The sequence below is a fragment of the Aethalodelphis obliquidens genome, unplaced genomic scaffold, assembly GCF_003676395.1.
Source record: "Aethalodelphis obliquidens isolate GAN/ISIS:26980383/991018 unplaced genomic scaffold, ASM367639v1 scaffold6, whole genome shotgun sequence".
Taxonomy (NCBI): domain Eukaryota; kingdom Metazoa; phylum Chordata; class Mammalia; order Artiodactyla; family Delphinidae; genus Aethalodelphis; species Aethalodelphis obliquidens.
In genome coordinates, this window is record NW_020837950.1 from 44,375,367 (window position 1) to 44,391,017 (window position 15,651).

General features: G+C 41.1%; 1 protein-coding gene across 8 annotated transcripts in view; it reads left to right on the forward strand.

The window, feature by feature from the left end:
• SGMS2 (sphingomyelin synthase 2) overlaps nt 1–15,651 on the forward strand; it is a 114,916-nt gene that overhangs the window by 33,844 nt on the left and 65,421 nt on the right. For 4 of the 8 annotated variants that reach the window (XR_003432236.1, XR_003432237.1, XM_027103462.1 and 1 more), the window contains exon 2: nt 3,034–3,208. The exons of 2 other annotated variants lie outside the window; for them this stretch is intronic. The gene's annotated coding sequence lies outside the window, so the exon portion shown is untranslated. The remainder of the gene's footprint in view (nt 1–3,033; nt 3,209–15,651) is intronic. 2 more of the 8 variants (XM_027103466.1, XM_027103465.1) reach the window with 2 other exon arrangements.

A 15,651-nucleotide genomic window follows, 5' to 3' on the forward strand; every position in this document is an offset into this window, starting at 1 on the left:
AGATACAAAGATTAGCCCATGAGATTATTGGTGGGTGTTAACAGTGCAACCAGTGTCCCTACAGGCAGGGACAGGCATGGTTTGGGGATACTTTGAGGCCATATTTTTAGGCACCTTTACTATTAAGAGGCACATGTACTACCTGATTGAATATGAATATGCATTAATTTCTTCTAACAGTACCTCAGTGTTCCAGAAATAGCTTAAATATGGGGAACCTCTGAAGGGTTTCAAGTGAGAGTAAATTTTTAGAAAGATCAGATTTTCCTGTGGAAAATCCGGCGCGGGGGAAGATTAAGGCAATCCAGGGGAAACACTGGTGGCTGGAAGTAGGGTCAGGTTAGTGGCAGTGGTGGGTGAAGTCGAGAGAGGTCATAGCTGGAACGAGGTCCCAAGTGAAATGAGAAAGACATTCTCTGAGGGTAGGGTGGTCTTTTCAAAGGAGTGAACATGGCCCACTGAGAGTATTGTATGGTGTCTGCAATGTAAACTAAGTTGCTTCCTATTATGGGCCTTATTGGAACGTAGCATTGTTGACCAGTCTATTCATCTCTACCCGGCATTTCAGATATACTTACAATTTTTAATTTTAATTTTTGGCCACGCCGAGCGGCTGGCAGGATGTTAGTTCCCCAGCTAGCAATCGAACCTGGGCTCCGGCAATGAAAGCACCAAGTCCTAACCACTGGACTGCCAGGGAATTCCCTTGTTCTTTAATTTTTATAACAACTTTATTGAGATGTAATTCATACCATAAAATTCACTCTTTTAAAGAGTACAATTCAGTGATTTTTAGTGTATTCACAGAGTTGTGCACCATCACACTAATTTTAGAACATTTATATCATCCCCAAAAGAAACCCCATACACACTTTTTAAAAAAATTTACTTATTTTTGGCTGCGTTGGGTCTTTGTTGCTGCACGTGGGCTTTCTCTAGTTGCGGTGAACGGGGGCTACTCTTCTTTGCGGTGCCTGGGCTTCTCATTGTGGTGGCTTATCTTGTTGTGGAGCACGGGCTCTAGGTGTGTGGGCTTCAGTAGCTGTGGCTCACGGGCTCAGTAGTTGTGGCTCGTGGGCTCTAGAGCACGGGCTCAGTAGTTGTGGTGCACGGGCTTAGTTGCTCCACAGCATGTGGGATCTTCCCGGACCAGGGCTCGAACCCGTGTCTCCTGCATTGGCAGGTGGATTCTTAACCACTACGCCACCAGGGAAGCCCACTGCGCCACTACTGCGCCACTAGAAACCCCATACACATTGATATTCACTACCAATTCTCTTCTGCCTCCAGCCCTTGGCAATGCTCATCTACTTTCTCCATACCTACTTCTCTCAGAGGTACGGACTTGCCTCTTCTGCACACTTCAAATAAATGGAATCATGCAACATGTGATCTTTTGTAACTGGCTTCTTCTATTTAATGTTGTCAAGGTTCATCCACGTTCTAGCATATATCACTCCTTCATTCCTTTTTATTGCCAAATAATATTTTATGATAGGGATACACCACATTTTGTTCATCCATTCATCAGCTGATGGACGTTTGGATTGTTTCCATTTTTGGCTGTTATGAATAATGCAGAATGAACATTTGTGCACAAGTTTTTGTGTGGACTAGGGCTTTCATTTCAAGAACATTCGTTCTTGAGTCTCTTCCAACAGTTGAGTATTTTTGGTGAAAGTGGGATCTCAGTTGAAAATCAGTTTCTGGTTGTGGATATGTATGTATATGCCCTGTAATTGTTAAACATACATTTTAATGAAATCTGTTAAGCATTTAAAAGGTATATATACGTCAACTACCAAATATCGTGTGTGTGTGTCTTTGTGTGTGTGTCTGTGTGTGTATCTCAGTCTATACTCTTAGGATATTCATATGGTGGTTCTATGAATTGTAAACTTCTGGAAAATGGTATACATTTTACTTCCACCCCCCAGTCAAATTTCAGCTACTTAAAATCCGTTGAAAGAGAGGAGGGAGAGATGACTAGGTGGAGCATAGTGGATTTTTAGGGCAGCGAAACTACTCTGATACTTTAATAGTAGATACATGTCATTATACCCATGTCCAAACCCATAGAACGTATGCCAGCAAGGGTGAACGTTGCTGTAAACTGTGGACTCTGGGTGATTATGATGAGTCCACGTAGGTTCATTGATGGTAACATATGTACCACCCACTCCATGGGGGACGTTGATGATGGAGGAGGCTATGCATGTGTGGGGAAGTATGGGAAATCTCTGCACTTTCTGCTCAATTTCACCGTGAATCTAAAACTCCTCTAAAAAATAAAGTCTATTTAAAAACCCATTAAAGTATCACAGCAGTTGTGTGTATTTCGAAGGGAATCCTCCACCATTTTGTTTGAACATGACAGATTATGCACCGCACAGCAGCCTGGGTTTCGGTGACGCTGAGTTTGCCTGTGTATTGGCAGTTCCTCACCTGCTCTGCAAAGTCCTCGGTGACCTGGCCTCTGGCCTCTGGTCTCCGCTGCACTTCTCTATTCCTGAGTTTCAATGCTCCATTGCCTTTCCATTCTTTCAACCTGCCTGGCTCATTCCTGCCTCAGGGCCTTTGAACCAGCTGCTTCTTTGACCTGCAATGCTCTTCTTCCATATCCCAGCCCCCATTATTATTAAGTCTTAACTCAAATAGCATCCCCTCACTCCCTAACCACTTGCTCTAAATCAGCCACGCCAGCCTCGCTCTGATTCTGACTGACTTCCCTCAGTGGCATTTATCACAGGCTTCTTTTATCTGCTTGTGAGCATCATGATGGGAATCCACCTACCTTCCTCGCTCCACCTCTGAACAGGTCTGTCAGGTATTAAATTAATGTTGGTGGAATGCATGGCCAAGTTGCTTTTCTCCCCCTGAAATTCTGGTACCTGTTAGAGCCAGTGTTCTCCCATGACTCCCGCAGGGAGGGCAGTATCATAGAACTCATCGTTTCACCCTCACCCCCAGAAAACCAGCAAAACATAACAAAGCATCATTCTTATTTAACCTCTCACTTTCTCTGCCTTTTAGAGCTATCATCCTCTGCCCCTCCCACTCTTCGCAGAAAGGATCTGCTACAAGACTGAATGTGTTCACTGCTTCGAGGACCAGGGACCACGGTGGGATTTGCTGTGCTGCCATCTGCAAACAGTAGGTTGGGTGCTTCCTGGTGCTAGATCAGAAGTGTGATTTGCGTCCGCTGAAGGTTGGTTGCCTACCAGTTGTCCTGCAACTTCTCGGCTATCTTCTCTTTTCTAGTTAAGACATTTTGAAAATGCCTTAACCCTGAGAATTTCTATTTTATCCTCAAGAGAGTCTTAGATTTCAAGCTGTTTCAGGTGAGTGGATGTTTCCTTACTTGTTGGATTGTTGTCTTAAATGACAGCAAGAGAAATAGAGGTGACACCAAAACTTCCTAACCTCTTTGCGTGACTGCCAAAATACAGCACTCAGTAACTGCCTCAGCTGTGCATTAAGAAAAATTAGTGGCACTAAAAATCTTCAAAGAAACATTGGTCAGCTGTGCACCTGTTCAACAACATTACTGAAATGATTACTAGCAAAGTTATTCTGTTTCTGCACTTTTTAAACTAAGGTCAAAGAAATGTGGTAGTTATACCCATTTTCTGCCCACTGAGGAGGAAGGAAGTTTTCGCGTTCATGATTGACATTGTGCAACTCAACTCACTGTCTAAACTAATTTGAATTTAGTTCCTAGGATAATTTTACTCTTGAAAATATAAATAGGAGTTGCATTTTTAATGCACAAGATTTTCTTTTCCTTCTCTATAGCTAGGGCACCTTAGGAGCGGGGCTCCGTTGGCTCTTATGACAGCCATTCTTCTTCATCATTACTAGTTAGTGTGGTGTTTGCCTAAAAAGTCTTCAGCCCAAAGATGGACCCCAGGGCCATGTAATCCCAAGTTAATTAAAAATAAATTTTTAGGAATATTTAAGAGTCACTGTTCAGCACAGCATTCCATAGGCGTATTTGTTTGTCTTCTGTAAAATTCAAAATAATGCTAAGAATGTTGCTAGGATTAGAATGCCCGTATGGGCCAATACTAGGAATGACAACTATTTCTGAATATTTGACCGCAGTGTATCTCTCCCTTTGTCTGATAGTGTCTGTCCCATGGAAGCTGGGTAAAGAAAAGAATTCATGTATTCAACAGATACTTACTGAACAATTTCTGTGCGCCAGGCGCTCATTTCAGTGTTGCGAATGAGGCAGTGAACAAAGCAAAATTCCTGCTTTCATGGAGCTTTTAAAAAGCCCCTAACTAGGGCTTCCCTGGTGGCACAGTGGTTGAGAATCCACCTGCCAATGCAGAGGACGCGGGTTTGAGCCCTGGTCTGGGAAGATCCCACATACCGCAGAGCACCTAAGCCTGTGAGCCACAACTACTGAAGCCCGCGCGCCTAGAACCCATGCTCCGCAACAAGAGAAGCCACCGCAATGAGAAGCCCGCGCACCGCAACAAAGAGTAGCCCCCGCCCGCTGCAACTAGAGAAAAGCCCGTGCGCAGCAACAGAGACCCAACCCAGACATAAATAAATAAATAAGAAAAGCCCCCAAATATCCTCAGCAAACAGATGGGAGAAGGGAGGCGCAGATAACTTGACTCACTCTCAGGTGTCCTGGGAAAAGCTCCTTCTAGATGGCAGACAGGCACAGATGAAAAGGAGAGAGTTGGAACCTGATTCGGAAAATAAGATAAAGCAATCTTAATGCTCTAGTTTAATCACTGCAAAATAGAGAAGCTTATTAAAACAATAAACAAAAAACAGGTGCCAGGGTGATGTGACCTAGGCTTAGAAAAGAAGGATTACTTTTCAAGGATAGCATTTTACTTCATGTTTTTCAGGTTCGCAGATTCCTGCCCAAATTCTGCCTCCACCACCCAGTCCCAGCCTCAGCTATCAGTGCCTAATGCAGCCTTCCAGAGTATCTCTGTGCACAAATATGAATTCATATTTGCCCCCTTCATAAAGTAAAAGATAGCAAACTATACTTTTGAACAATGTATTTTTTTCTCCTGATATATGTAGGAGGGTTTAACAAATCAGTACAAAGAGAGCGTCCTCATTCTTTTTTTTTTCTTCTCTCAACAGTCACAGAGTAGTCCATTGTATGGATGTACCACAATTTAAATAGTGACCTATTGATGCACATTTGGGTTGTAGCCAATCCTTGCTCTTAAACAATGCCGCAATAAATAACTTTGTGTGTAGGTTATTCTGCATGTACACAATTATATGTGTATAAATTTGCAAAGTAGAATTGCCAGTCATAAAGGATGTGTATAATTTTCATAGCTGTCTTGTCAAATTGCCTCCCAGAGGGGATTTATCTTATTCTCACTCCCTGCTAGAAACTTGTGAGACTAGCTGTCATTTGGGTCGGGATTTTTCACCAATCTGATAAGTTAAATGGTTTCTCACAGTTTCAGTGTAGGAATACTATTCATTCAGAATTTTCAATGGCATTTTTAAGAAGAAAGTGCCCAGAAAAGTAAACAGGACTAGAATTCAGCTCTTTTTATTATGCAAAAAAAAAGGACACTGAAGGCCATCTTAGCTCTTCTACTATGTAAGTTAAGACAATGTCCACGTTAAAAATGCTGCATTTTAAATCCTGAAAATATACAGGGTAAAAGTGCTTCTTAGGATCTTGATGTACCTAGGGGACCTGCTAAGGGTAAGACCTTTCTCCTATAGTTTGGTCCTGTATGGTAGCTAATTGAAACAGAACAGTGTACAAAAATGAGTTAACACAGCAGGTCTGAGACTGCGCTCCTTAGAAACACCCACTTGCAAGGTTGGCCCTTGACTGGTGGTACCTGGTAACTTAGATTTGAGGAGGGTTCCCACCATTTCCTGGTAAGAATGGCTCACTGTGCCTGGACTGTTTGTGCAAACAGTGTGGTTTCTGTTGAATGCCTGCTTGCATTCCGGGAGTGTGGAATTTAGGTACATGTCTAGCAGAAGGTTCCTATGTGACCAGCCCTAATAAAAACCCCAGACACAGAGTCACTAATGAGCTTCTCTGGGAGACGATATTTCACAGATGTTGTCACAACTTCTTGGGGAAATTAAGCACCACCTGTGTGATTCCACTGGGAAAGGACTCTTGGAAGCTTGCTCTGGTCTCCTCTGGACTTTACCCCATGTACCTTTTTCCTTTGCTGATTTGCTTTGTATCCCTCTGCTGTAAAAATAGCCATGAGTACAACTGTATACTGGGTCCTATGAGTCCTCCTAGTAAATCATCAAACCGGGAGTGGTCTTGGGGACCCTGACCCAGTCAGCTTGCAAAGACTTTAATATTCTCTCTGTCTATATTGGTATTAGTGGTGAGCGACACATATTTTTAGCATGCAATTAATTGACCTTTGACATTGTATCTTGACTTGTAGTCTGTGTTCTATTGTAAAATGTGCTTCAGAGTTCTAACTGTGATTTACATCTAACAAGTGGAGGCAACAAGACGGCGGCTGGATATTGGAGAGTTTTTTTTTATATATAAATTTATTTATTTATTTTTGGCTGCGTTGGATCTTTGTTGCTGTGCGCAGGCTTTCTAGTTGTGGTGAGCGGCAGCCACTCTTCGTTGCGGTGCGCAGGCTTCTCATTGCAGTGGCTTCTCTTGTTGCGGAGCACGGGCTCTAGGCATGCGGGCTTCAGTAGTTGCAGCACGTGGACTCAGCAGTTGTGGCATGCGGGCCCTAGAGTGCGCGGGCTCAGTAGTTGTGGCTCGTGGGCTCTAGAGCTCAGGCTCAGTAGTCGTGGCGCACGGGCTTAGTTGCTTTGTGGCGTGTGAGATCTTCCCGGACCAGGGATTGAACCCATGTCCCCTGCATTGGCAGGCAGATTCTTGACCACTGTGCCACCAGGGAAGTCCCATACTGGAGAGTTTTATGTTGAGTGGTGAATCCACAATTGGTTCTTTGGTCTTCCCAGTGTCTATACTTAGGCACCACAAAAAAGAAACCAAAAACTTCTTGCTTTAATTTTCTATAATTTGATTATTAGGTAAAGGAATTTATTCATATTCTTCTGGATTCATAGCCACAGAATTTTAGCTAGACAGTCTGATTTCTAAGTATGCTCTGATTTTAAAGCTTAACTGCAAACCAATAGTTCTGGAAACATCACTTAGCATAGCAGATTTTTGTCCAAATAGGACATAAAGTCTAAAGATTGAAATAAAGCTTATTTTGCATAATTGTATTATATTAGCATCCCGTTTTAAATTTTTCAAATGGAAAACTGATAAAAGTGTTAAACATAAAGATTTATTTCTTTAAGCTGCTTTTTTTTTTTTTTTTTTTTGCGGTACGTGGGCCTCTCACTGTTGTGGTCTCTCCCGTTGCGGAGCGCAGGCTCAGCGACCATGGCTCATAGGCGCAGCCGCTCCACGGCATGTGGGATCTTCCCGGACCAGGGCACAAACCCGTGTCCCCTGCATTGGCAGGCGGACTCTCAACCACTGCGCCACCAGGGAAGCCCTAAGCTGCTTTTTAAAAGAGAAATTAGATGGCTTCTGAAGAGAAGTGTTTGTATGGTTTAAAAATACTACATGTAGTCCAGAGCAGTGGTTCTTCATGCTTACGGTTGACGGGTGTATTTTTGTTGATAATAACTAAGATTGAATGACATTGTGGCAGCCATTGTTGTTAGTGTTTTACATATAGAACCTCATTTAACTTTGTGAGATAGCTATTATTAACTCCAGTTTGAGACAGAAAGAGTTTAAGCAATTTGCCCAAAGTTAAGTGATTGGCTGGCCAGAACATGGTAAGACTAGAATTTGAATTTAGGTCATCTTTTTCTATAGGCTGAGCTCTTAGCCACTCTGCTTTCCTGGGTCTCATGGTAGCATCTCACTGGTGCTACAGAAAATTACTTCTTCGAAGAACCTTATACATTTATCCTTGGGTATAGGGATGATCTGGTAATTTTCTGCTGAGAGTAAGAAATGTTCATCTTCTCAGTTTCTAAGTGTCGGAAATCATATGTGGGATCCTTCCAAAACACAAAACGCTCCTTGATCCCATTATCCTGGAGGCAAAATCCAAGTATCATAACAAGGCCTTACCAACCTCTTCATAAGCCAACCTTTCCGCATTTCAGCCAAGCTGACTTTCCTTTTGTTCCCATACACACAAACCACATTCTGCTTTGCTCCTTAAGGCCTTTGCACGTGCTATTCCTTCTGCCTTAAATAACCCCACCTGCACCTTGCCTGACTTTTCTTCATCCTTCAGATCTGAATTGAAAAGTCCTTCTTCCAGGAAGCCTTCCCTGACTTTCCTGAACTGAGGGGCATGTGTGTCCCTGTAGCATCTTAATTTTACTATCCAAACATTTATCTCCTCGTGTTGTAGTTATTTGTTTCCCCAACTAGACACAAACTGTGTGAGGGCAGGGAATAGGTTTGTCTGGTTTACTTGGTCATAACAGGCACTCAAATAGCAGACATTCAAATACCTAAATGAAGGTTAAATAAGGTTTTGAAAGATGAGGCAGAATTAGCAATTTAGGGACTTCCCTGGTGGTGCAGTGGTTAAGAATCCGCCTGCCAATGCAGGGGACACGGGTTCGAGCCCTGGTCCAGGAAGATCCCACATGCCGCGGAGCACCTAAGCCCATGCGCTACAACTATTGAGCCTGCACTCTAGAGCCCGTGAGCCAAACTACTGAGCCCGCGCACCACAACCATTGAAGCCCGCATGCCTGGAGCCCGTGCTCCACAACAAGAGGAGCCGCCTCAATGAGAAGCCTGCGCACTGCAACGAAGAGTAGCCCCCGCTCACCGCAACTAGGGAAAGCCCATGCGCAGCAACAAAGACCCAACACAGCCAACAACAACAACAACAACAAAAAATTAGCAATTTAGCTTTCGGAGTACACAAATGCAATAAACTGTGGTGGTATCATAGGTGAAGCTCTACTCCCATTAATTATCCGAATTCTTCAGTTATAGCATGGGAACGAACATTCTTTTGTTACTGAAACTCGCATTAAGCAGGTAGTCAGCAACAACTTCATGAGCTTAAATACTAAGCTTTCTGTTGGCAGTTTCGTTTCCCAAGTCTAAACTGCATTTTGGGAATCTGAAGAACGAAGCTCTATACCTCCAGTTATATGCATGAGCCTAAACATCTCATAGGGCTGCAGCAGGTCCACTCATGAGCTCTGAACCCCAAATTGGGAGAATCTGCTTACACATGGTTAAGGACTTAACAATACTTTGGAGAGCGATTCACCCCCCCATGTTGCTTGCCAGCAGTAATTGTAACCTGCAGTTATCCATTTGTAGATAATGAGAGTACCCATTTCTTAAATCTGCTATGGAATTTGTCTGGTGGACTTCAAGAAATTTTTAGACATGGAAAAAAATATTTCCCTAAAAATACCTTTCAAAAAGAAAATATTTTGGAGAAGATAAAGTTTTAATGTATATTTAAGATGAAAATCTTTGCTAAGTAAACTTATACACCCCTTTGTCAAGAACAAAATAAAACATCTATTATTCATTATACTTTTAATAGTACTTAAAGATATCAGGCATACTGAAACCCCTGTGTTAGGATGAATATGATTTGATGAAGGGAAGAAGAAAACTTTCTAAATTATATTTGTCCCCTTCAGTCCATTAGCATTAAATAAATTTAGGATTCAGGACTTTCCCACTAAGATTAGAGGTAACATTTAGGCACATCCTTACAATCTTACTTTCTGTGTCCATAGCTCACATGGCTGAAAAGGACCAGACAAAAAAGCAACATAGTATCTAGTATGTGTACATGTGTGTGGCTTTTTTAAAACCACTTTCCCCCTTTGAATATTTAATGCATAGAAATGATTAGTAAGAATGGTAAATCCATAAAATCTTAGGGAACAAGTAATAACTGGTGGAAGAAATTACATACAATGCAAACCCAGAGTGTTTTATTCTAGATTTTTGGCTTCTAGAGTGACCTAGGCATGCGTGCTACTTTATGTTTAAAGACAAAGCTCAGCAAGGTGACCTTAGGCTGCCAGTGACATTTATTTATTTACTTATTTTTGGCTGCGTTGGGTCTTTGTTGCTGCGTGCGGGCTTTCTCTAGTTGCGGTGAGTGGGGGCTACTCTTCATTGCAGTGCACGGGCTTCTCATTGCGGTGGCTTCTCTTGTTGTGGAGCACGGGCTCTAGGCGCACAGGCTTCAGTAGTTGTAGCTCACGGGCTCTAGAGCGTAGACTCAGTAGTTGTGGCACACGGGCTTAGTTGCTCCGCGGCATGTGGGATCTTCCCAGACCAGGGCTGGAACCTGTGTCCCCTGCATTGGCAGGCAGATTTTTAACCACTGCACTACTAGGGAAGCCCCGACATTTATTTATATTCACAGTGGTGTTTGAGGGTGAACCCCTTCAATTCTAAATCTACTTGTATTATGGTATCAGTTCTTTCAGGTAAAAAGACAGGTATATGTAAAGGTGTAATAGTTTTTCTGGCCTGAAATATGGCTCACCAAATGAGTCAACCCTCTGGTTGCCTGAAAAAAATTCCTTCTTTGACTATGAGGTCAGAATTAGTGACTCAGGACTGTTCAGGAATATATAAACTGTGCATTCATGAGAGAATTAATTCTTATAGGGATGGCAAGTAACTTCCATGACAGCCTATAATTCCAATTCACTTTTATATGTAAGAATCCTGTAATTCCTTTTTGTGTTAAAGCTCTTCTTCAGAACTCAATAGAAAAAATAATGTAGCCTGTATTTCAGCTACAAGAGATCTGTAGATTCTGTGCACAGCATAGTGGCCTTTGAATTCCCTGACTTGAAAAGAATTGAAGGAGCCTCTGCTCCCAGTGACATGGAAAAGAACAGTGTCAAGGTTAAGCATGAAACCCACCGTCTAGTGCTGGGAGGAGTTCGCACCGAATAAATATCTGTCCTGCATCTGACTGTACCTGTGCCTGAGTCACTTTCCTCCTGCCAAACACAAACAGGTTACTAGGCAACAGGAGTGATTCAGACACTCTAAACATGTCACCACAGTGAAATGTCCATCTGCAAGATTTCCAGGAAATGCCCTTCTTGTAAGTCACTGGGGAGCTAGATAAACATTCACACAGGCACCGAAGGCATCAGATGACCCAGAGCTAGTAGCTGTGTGTTAAATTGTAGGGCCAGCTAATATCTGGAAGGAAGTCATCTTTCAGGGCAAACACAGACTGTTATCTGCATGGTAACTGTGGGAAGGAAACATGGAGGAGAAAAAGGTGAAATCTCTCCCCAGAAGGACTCATGGGGAAGGAAATCCATTGCTCTTGGGGTGGGGGGAGGAATAAAAAGCACATTTCAGATTGTTAAAGTAGACCAAGATTTCAGAAAACCTAGCAGAGTGGCTAAGATTGCCTGGGTTCAAATCCCACCTTTGACCACTTGCTGGATTTCTGGGTTTCACTTCCTCATGACTCACATGGAGGTGATAATGGTACCTACTCTGTAAGGTGGTTGTACGTATTAACATGTTGATGTTGGGGAAGCTCCAATGCCTGGTATCATAAGCTCTGGGGAAGTGTAATCACGTCCTCCATCCTCCAGGCATCTCCCTAAGTAAGGGGTGGGGGAAGAATTGTGTAGGAATGAAGGAAAACCCAAAAATAGGTGAGAACTTTTCAGGGATTTATCTATTCTTTTTATCATTTTGAGAACTGCAATTATAGAAATTATAGCATCTTTTAAGAAACATCTCCAAGGGTTTTCAGCATTACATACTTTGAAAATTATTTATATATTGATAAAGTACATCAGGATTATGCAGGGGGAGGAGGATATAATCACAGAGATTTGCTTCGGGACTTCCAGGGTATCAGTAATATTCTGAAACTATGTATGGGTTTTTGCTTTACTATTTTTTATACTTGATGTTTTATCCCCCTCTTCATATAAGATGTATTATAATTAAAAATGCAGTCACCCAAAGTAAAGCACTCTTAAATTGGGTGAAATTTTGGGGTCTTGTATCCCATATGGAAATTATAATTATGCAGATCCATTATTGACTCCTTTAGAAAAAGAAAGGTGCTGGTGGTATTTTGGAAAAGGGTGAGATAGAGCTGGAGTCTTTCAGTGTGTGAACTGACACGTTCATTCACAGCCATTCTAGTGCCTCTGAATGCCAGGCCCTTGGCTGGTGGCCACATTGACACAAATCAGACGTGGACTGTCCTTGCACCTTCTAACCCAGCAGAGGAGATACCCTGTGTAGGCTGCAAACTACAAACCGTAGGCTAGACTAAAGACATGGGAGGAGCATAGGTAAGGGGAGAAAGGCATGGCATTGAATCCCAGTCTGATCTTTTCAGAGTTCTCACTTCCCTTGAATTTATTTTTTGAAGGGAAAGCAGAACGTTAGCAGATTGGATTGAGAATACGTTGCTGCACGTTGGGCTGGGCTTAGTGGTACAGCAGTGCTGCGGTGACTTGAGAGAGTTGTGAGATTAGGAACTGTTTTTCCTTCTGCATTTGGAGAGTCTGGTTCTGTCAGGTGGGGATGCATCCCAGGGAGGGATCCACTGTAAAGTCAAGTGAAAGAAGGGGATTAGAGAAGTGCCTCTCAGGGTTGTCTCAAGAGCTCAACATAGTAGTCCATGGTGTAGCACTGGTACCTGACACCATTTTATTCAATAACCATACAGATTTCTTTATTACCGAACTAGCAGCCAAATGACTTAAGGGTAACTTTTAACTTTCTATAAAAGGTAAGAGACAAATCCATTTAACTCTAAAATTTCTCACTTTCCCTAAAGCCACAATTTATAGTGCTTCATTCACTGAATTTAGCATTGAAGGTAGCATTGTTTTATATTGTCTTATACCTTGAATAACTTTCTGAGTGTAGAATATTGATTTTGGGGAAATACTTTTTTTTTTTTTTGGCCACTCCGCACGGCATGTGGGATCTTAGTTCCCCAACCAGGGATTGAATCCGTGCCCCTTGCATTGGAAGCATGGAGTCCTAACCACTGGACCGCCAGGGAATTCCCAGGGAATGCTTTTAAGTTTGACTTGTTTTATAAAGAACCTAGAGTTTTCCCATTAATTAATTAATTATTCAATAATTAATTATTGAAGATAATTGATATACAGTAATATTATATAAGTTACAAGTGTGCAATATAGTGATTCACAATTTTTAAAGGTTATACAACATTTATAGTTATTATAAAACATTGGCTATAGTCCCTCTGTAGTACAGTATATCCTTGTAGCTTATTTTATAGGTAATAGTTTGTACCTCCCATTAATTTAGATTCTCAATCTTTCATCAGGAATCTTTATGTTATTTGATGGAAAACTGTATTAACCATTATTCATAAAAGCTTACTGAACCAACATAACTTATTTTCAGAAACACAAGAAGCCATAAATAATGCCTCAAATGAACTTTGATGGAGTTCACTTAACTTTATTTGTTGCAAAAATGTTTGCAGTAGGAATTTGTTATTTTAATTAATGAAGTTCTAACACATGATCGGCTGCTTTTCTAAAGTTATTTGTTCCTCTGCGTGTGTGTGTATGTGTGTGTGTGAGAGAGAGATGTGTGATATTAAAAGTGGAATAATCTGCTACCCAGAAAAAAAAAATCAATCTAGGATTGCTAATCCTAATTACCAGAGAAATCTAGTCTTATTTGACTCTGTAATTGTCTGCCTTTAAACATTAATGCTAGTAGAATAGGTAGTTTAACTCTTCAAATCAAGATATACAATTTCCAGTTACTTGGAACATTTTTACTTCTTAATTTTTAATATTTCATAAAAGGCCTTTTAAAATATAGTTTATACTAATTTGTATTATTTCCTAATTTTGAATCTGCATCCACATAGTGGTCAGTTGGTATAATAAAGAATAATACTTGATTTTTTTATACCCTTTGGTGTTGGTCCTGAGCTGACTCAATAACTTTCTATTTACCTTGCATCTAATTAACCACCTCTTATTCTATGGGATAGGACCTTTCACTTCAACCTTATGAGATTATTTTCTTCAGTTTTAATGTCTTATTTCTTCTCTATTTAATTAACCTGAGATCAGAAGCTCTTTGTTAAAATTTTATTTAATTGGCTTCAATCATGGTAGGAAAGGGGTTCTGCATCAGGCCCCCCACAAAAGTCTTCTTACTCCATACAGATTCCCAAATAGTGGATGGAACCTAATCGGTGATTCTTCCATGAATTTATTTCCCTTTTCATGTGGTCTGTTCTGACAGGATGACTTCTGACATTGAGAAATAAAGACATAAGCTAACAATTTTAAAATTGTAATGTGCCAATGGCCAATCATTTAACAGAGTCCCCTATTTGAGAATGTGAGACAGGTAAGGCAGAAGAAACTGAGGACCAAGGGGATTGCTTTAATTCTCATCAAGTAGTAGAGTCAGGGTTAGAACCCAGATCTTAGGATTCTAAGATGTTACCGTACACGGTTGACCTGTATTTATTTTTTTTCTGGTTATTAGCAAGGGCATGTTTTAGGGGCCATGGTTATTGAGTGAACTTTTGTTGTTCATTGTTTTAATAAACTCATGTGGACCTGTTACCCATAAATTACCTGCATCAAACTAATTAAAATGCCAAAACATTTTAAACCTTTGAGAGAATCGATTTCTCACCCACAGGACCAATCTCGCGGTGTTCTGAGCACTAAGAGGAAATACCTAGACCCTCTGATGGTTAGTACACTCTTTATCAGTAAGGTACCTTACTCTACTTCTTTTCTTTCTGTGAGAAATGAGATTTTTGTTTGCTTTCTTTAACCGTCTTTGGTGGCATCACCAAAAATACAATAATCAATTGACTTCACAATGTGAATTAGATTTGTTAAAGCCCCAGAGAAATCTTCTCGTCTACCTAGTTATTAGGCATGGCCTTATTTTTGTAGGTAAGGAAAGCTACCAAAGTGGTCAACCAACATTTCCAAGAAGACTTTCTGACAGTTGATCTTCAAATATAGGTTTCTGATTGCACTTTGGTGAAAATCTATGCAGAGAAAGCCTGTTTGTTTAGCCAGTTATCTGTTGAAGTACACTCATGTCCTTGATGAGTGCATTTTTGTTTTTAGAGTTGGTGCCACTTTTAGAATAAAATGAAGCAATTATCTGCTCCAGTAACAATAGGATTCTGAGCTGTTTTTAGAGTTAGCGTCTTCTTTTGCCACTAGCTCTTTTGTCCCTGTCGCTACCACACCCAGATATTTGCCAAATATCAAATTCACGTTTGAAAGCTTCATGATTATTAAATATAATGTTTAAGTAATTCTGTGGATTTTCTTATTACTGAGATCTTTGAACTGATGTCTGATTTGCCTCTCTAGAACACCATTTATAAGAGATTTTGTATAATAATTGTGCATGAATATATAGTCAAAAGGCAAAGTAACAAATGGTGACCGTACCATGAAAATGTCAGACACAAAGCACCCCAGAGGGGAAGGTTGGTTTCTATCTAACAAGCTGGAAGTTATAAATTGGCATTTGTCTTTCAACGGGGACACTAGGTTTTGTAACCTCTCTGGGCAGTGAGTGCTGTGTTTGACAATTCTTTTCTGAGTCCAGGAGTTGTAGCAAGAAAGGTTGTTTGGAGGAAG